Here is a 5,822-nt window from a genome sequence, read left to right as displayed (position 1 = left end):
AGGCCCATAAATGGATTTTAAAATGCGTTTGTTTTATATTTTTTCCTCTCGCACCCCCCCGTTCAGCTGCCGTAGAATTGGGCAGTGTAAGCCACCATATAGCAAGCAAGCTAGTTAGCCAGCTCCCTTTATCTAAATGGAGCCTGGTAGAATGTAGGACAGCGAGATTCAACCCGCCTTTTCGTCTTTGGCCCTATTTACACGGACATGATGGGGGAAACGTAGGCTTTTTCGTATGTTAATTAGAAGAAAAGATTTGCGTTGACATGGTCGGATTTTGTGTTTACATGCATCTGGAGGAACCCCCACCCTCCCAAATCCGCTGTACTTACCGTGCCGGGTCATTAGATGGTGCTGTGAATTTTGTACCTTCACCTAATGCGCATGCGTGCTGCCTTGGCCCGCTCCTTTCCTCTGGGCTAAAAGCTCAGCTAACAACAACTTAATGACTAGTTAAAGCTGGATTTTGGCTGGATTGTGGATAACAGAGTTGACGCCAAGCCGGACCGCTTCGTCTAACATCTCCACACCGGTCGCTGAGTGGACCAGAACCGAGTCGACGATGTTGGACTTTTCTCCGTGATAATCAGTAGCTGAAATTCAAACTTAAGAGGGCCCAAATCCTCGAGCATTTGTTGACTCAGCTAGCAGAACCGCCCTTCCGCGTTTCTCGTTCCTCATCGGGAAACGAGTGGAGTGCTACCTCTGGGCTTTTTACCTTTTATCCTTGGTGACTAAACTTTTTTTACTATCTCCTTTATCAATTTCAGACAGTTCGCCTCAGACATCAAGAGGTTTAAATTCAGTTTACTGGCCAAATTTTGCAGAGTTCAGGTCATGGACCAACAGGTTATGCTTACCTGAGATGATGAGGTGCGCCGTTTCCTCTCGATGTTCAAGTCGACCTGTCCAAGGGGTCTGAATTGTTTACCTGGTACCGATCACTGTCGGGGGTCACCATTTCTTGAAGGAGCTCTGCCTCTTTGCGCTTTTGTAGACCGGACCAGGCAACTCACAAGAAGCACCTCACCTTAGTTTAAGAGAATTTTAAATGGTAAATGGTAAATGGACTGTACTTATATAGCACTTTTCTATCTAATCAAGATACTCAAAGCGCTTTACACTACAATCTGTGCCTTATTTACCCATTCATACAGCACTCTACTAGATCTCTACAAAGCTAATTGAACAAGTCATTCTAAAGATACTAATCAGAGCTTTGTCACATTTATACACCGATGGGACACACATCGGAGGCGATGAGGGGTTCAGTGTCTTGCCCATGGACACTTTGGCATGTGACTGTTGGTGGATTCAAACTCCCAACTCTTGCATTGGAGGACGACTGCTCTAACCACTCAGCCACAGCCGTGTGAATACACATCAATTCAATTCAGTTTGTTTATATAGCGCCAAATCACAACAAAGTTGTCTCAGGGCACTTTACAGGAACATTCACATACATAAAAGCCAATTAGTAAAGTTTTCTTTCTAAGGAGGCCAGCAGACAAGTTGAATCTTGGCTTCGTTGTAGTCTCCCATCCTGAGCAAGCACAGTGGCAACAGTGAAAAGGAAAAACTCCCTTTTAAAAGGAAGAAACCTCCAGCAGTACCAGGCTCAGGACAAGCGGCCATCTGCTTTGACCGGCTGGTTTGAGAGGACAGGAAGGAGAGACAGACGAACACAAAATGGTAGGTCCAGATATATTCAAAAAGCGTTCAATACAAAAACAACTGGACTTTATTTGTAACAGAAGACGTTTCGCTCCTCATCCGAGGAGCTTTCTCAATTTCATCATGTCCTGGATGACTGAGAATCTTCACCAACATAGGTCCAGATATAGGTCCAGGTGTACCTGAAAGACCAAATAAAAAAAAAAAACATGTTAAGGATAGAAAAAATAATTACAAATAATAAACAGGTTGAGCAGAGTAATGCCCCTTTTCCATTAGTACCCGTACGGGCTGACTGGACCCTATTTGGCCCGGTTCTGAGGCTTTTCCATTAGTACCGATACTTGGAACCTGTTACTATTTTCAGGACCCTTGGCTCTGTGGTTCTAACCCGAACGAAGAGGTACTAAAACGTGACGTCAGAACACTGTCGGTCACTGATTGGTCGGGGGCAGAGTCGGGGAAATTTTTCAAAACAATGATCCGCCATTTGCAATTTCTCGGACTGGAGCAGAGGCTGGACCTATTTTAAAGATTTTAAAAACAATAATGACAACATCTTGGTCTAATGCTGACATGCTGGTGTTTTTTTGTGCTTGGTGGCCGACGACATAATTCAGAGCAAGCTGGATGGAGCTCTGCTGGTCTACCCCGGTCCTCCCCCCGGAACCTCGGAGCGCCAGGCCGGACAGGGCGTCATCTCCCCAGCTCCGAGTTCTGCTGGTCACCGCGTAAGATCATTCGTTGTGCTAACTCGGAGGCTCGAGTTCTGGAACACGGCCTTGCGTGCTCAGAGCTCTGCTGGTCACCGCAAAGCTGGAGCTGAAGACTCGCAGAAGGCCTTTGCCAGACCCCGGCCTCGTGTAATCATGAAGGCCAAATCCCGATCCCGCCCGGCAGTCAGGCGGACTGGACGGTCTGGGGACAGTGGAGGCGATTTTTAAATAAACTAATACTTTGTTTTTATACATCAAATGTCTTTAAAAATCTCTGAAGCGATTAAAAAAAATAAGTTTGTTTTTTACACGTAAAATGTTATTAAAAATCACTTCCACCGTTCGTCCCAGACACGTTTCTGTCCGCCTGTCTGCGCGGGTCAGGCCTTCATGATTACACGAGGCTGGGGTCTGGCAACGGTCTTCTGCAAGTCACCAGCTGAGCTCGGAGCTGGGAAGATGATGCCTGGCTTTTTCTTTTTCTTTTTTTATATACAGTTCCTTCTCAAAAAATTAGCATATTGTGATAAAGGTCATTATTTTCCATAATGTAATGATAAAAATGAAACTTCTATATATTTCAACACTCTGGATGAGCTTAAGGCCGCTATCGAAGCATCCTGGGCCTCCATAACACCTCAGCAGTGCCACAGGCTGATTGCCTCCATGCCACGCCGCATTGAATTGCTCCAATTCCCTGTCACTGTGGGATTCCTGGTTTCCCTCTGTCTGTTTGTGTCTGTTTGTCACTTTCCCTCCACAGCTAATCACCCAACTCGTCACACCTGCCACCAATCTGAGGAGTACTGCTGACTCACCTACTTAAGCAGCTGCCAGTCTCCTCTCCAGTGCTGGGACATCTTCTGCCAATCGGACCTTCCACGGCCTGGTTCATCTGGTCCTCTCTAGGGCTTCTCTCACCACTGGAACTCCTTCCTGTGGATCTTGATGTCTCATCTCCAGTTACAACATCCACCACTCTGTCTGGGTCAACCTGCTACTCTCCTCTGGATTCCTCCTCACACCCAGGATCCCACTCTTTGCTCCTCCTCAACCATCTCCTGCAACAATAACAAAGTAAGGATCAATTCTTGATTTAACAATCACATCATCATCCACCAAGAGGATATATATTCACCGTCTCTCCCCTTCCCTTACAGCTGTTCGAGTTTTATCTTCACCTGTAAATAAATATCACTTACCTTTTACCTGCCTCGTGTCCTTGCTTCCTTGGTCTGCTACTTTGGGGGTCGACGTTGTACAATCCTGATAGTATGTCCCAGCCAATGGACCCCCCAGGGAAGACTGAGGAAGTAAGGGCTCAGTTAGGGCCACAAGGAAACTTTGACAGTCTCGCTTTAACATTACAGCAGATTATTGCTCAACAGCAAACCACCCAAAACAACCTTCTGGAATTGGGGAGCATGGTGGCTTCACTACAGAAGGGGAGGACGTCGCAGCTTCACTCCTCCGAACCATTGGCTAAACCTGTTAGAGCTTCTCCTAGAGAACCAGACGTTCGACCTTCCGAGTTTTTTGAAGGTAATACACGAAAGTGTGGGGGCTTTATTCTTCAGTGCGAACTTGCATTTAAAAGAGCCCCAGTTACCTACGACTCAGATTTTTCACGTATTACTTACATTGTTAGTGCTCTGAAGGGCGAGGCACTACAACGGGCGCAAGCCCACCTCCGCCGACGCCCCGTCGAAGACTTGACATATTCCACTTTCTTAAAGAACTTTCTCCAGGTGTTTGATCACCCTCTCCAACAGGAGGAAGCTGCTCAGAAATTATTTTCCTTACGCCAAGGGAAAGAGACGGTGGCGAGGTTCGCAATCCACTTCCGCATCCTCGCCGAAGAGTCCGGATGGGATGAGAGGGCGCTCTGCAGTGCATTCATAAGGGCTCTTGACCGCCAGATTAAGGACAAGATGATTACTGTTGAGATCCCTTCCCTCTTAGATGACGTTATTGCTCTAGCTATACGCATCGATAACCGTGTTCGGGAGAACCTGCTCGAGGCGGACTTCAACTCCCGTGAGCCTCTCGCTTCCAGAAGCCCCGCCTTCTCTACTCCCGAGCTGGTTTCCGAAGAGGAGCCGATGCAGGTCGGAAGGACCCGACTCTCTCCTGAAGAGCAACAGCGACGTCATGAGGCGAAGGCATGTATGTACTGTGGAGGACAAGGTCACACAATTAAGACATGCAGGTTACGGGTAAAAGCCAACGCCTGCCAGTAAGTAAGGAGATACTGGTGGGCAATACTTCTTTTTCTCCTAAGAACTTTACCCTACCTGTTATTCTCTGTCTAACCTCTGAAAATCACCCTGTGCAGGCACTAATCGACTCGGGCGCTGAACAGAGCCTCATCAGCAGGGACCTCGTGGAGGAATTACAGATTCCCACAACAAGGTTGGATCCACCCATATCCGTCACCGCTATAACTGGACAAAACATCTCTTCTATTTCATCTAAGACAGTAAAAATAAATTTTGTGGTCTCAGGAAATCACAGAGAGATGGGTGAGTTCTTTGTGTTTGATTCTCCCACATCATAACTCATATTGGGATACCCTTGGTTAAGGATTCACAACCCCCACATTAACTGGGCTGAAAACAGGATTGAAAGATGGGGAGAGGAATGTTCATTAAAATGCCTCCGTTCCGCCATTTCTCCCAGTTCTCCTCCTCCAGTGAAAAAAGAGGAGATTGACTTTTCCAAAATCCCTATTCTCTACCATTCCTTAGCACCGGTTTTCAGCAAACAACTAGCCTTATCTTTGCCACGTCACAGACACTACGATTGTGCGATCGATTTGCTGGCTGGAGCTCCTCTACCCGCTAGTAGATTGTATAACATATCTGGTCCTGAGAGAGCCTCCATGAAGGACTATATCAAAGACTCTCTTAAGTCTGGTATTATTCGCCCATCCACGTCTCCACTTGGAGCTGGGTTCTTTTTTGTCGCAAAGAAGGACAAAACCCTTCGTCCATGTATAGACTATCGGGGCCTGAATCAGATCACTATTAAGAATAAATATCCACTACCTCTCATCGACTCCGTTTATGAACAATTACAAGGTGCTACAATATTCACAAAACTAGACCTCCGTAATGCCTACCACCTAGTCCGTATTCGTAAGGGGGACGAGTGGAAAACTGCTTTTAAGACACCCCTTGGACATTTTGAATATCTGGTCATGCCTTTTGGCTTGACCAACGCTCCAGCAGTTTTTCAGGCCCTTGTCAACGACGTCCTACGAGATTTCCTCCAAGTCTTCGTGTTCGTATACCTAGACGATATATTAATCTACTCTAAAGACGAGGCACAACACACCCAACATGTTAAAGCAGTCCTCCAAAGATTACTGGAGAATCAACTGTTCGTAAAAGCTGAGAAGTGTGAGTTCCACAAATCTTCAGTCACCTTTTT

The sequence above is a fragment of the Nematolebias whitei genome, chromosome 10, assembly GCF_014905685.2.
Source record: "Nematolebias whitei isolate Nwh7 chromosome 10, NemWhi1, whole genome shotgun sequence".
Taxonomy (NCBI): Eukaryota; Metazoa; Chordata; class Actinopteri; order Cyprinodontiformes; family Rivulidae; genus Nematolebias; species Nematolebias whitei.
The sequence above is the reverse complement of the archived record's forward strand: the minus strand, read 5'-3'. Positions refer to the sequence as shown.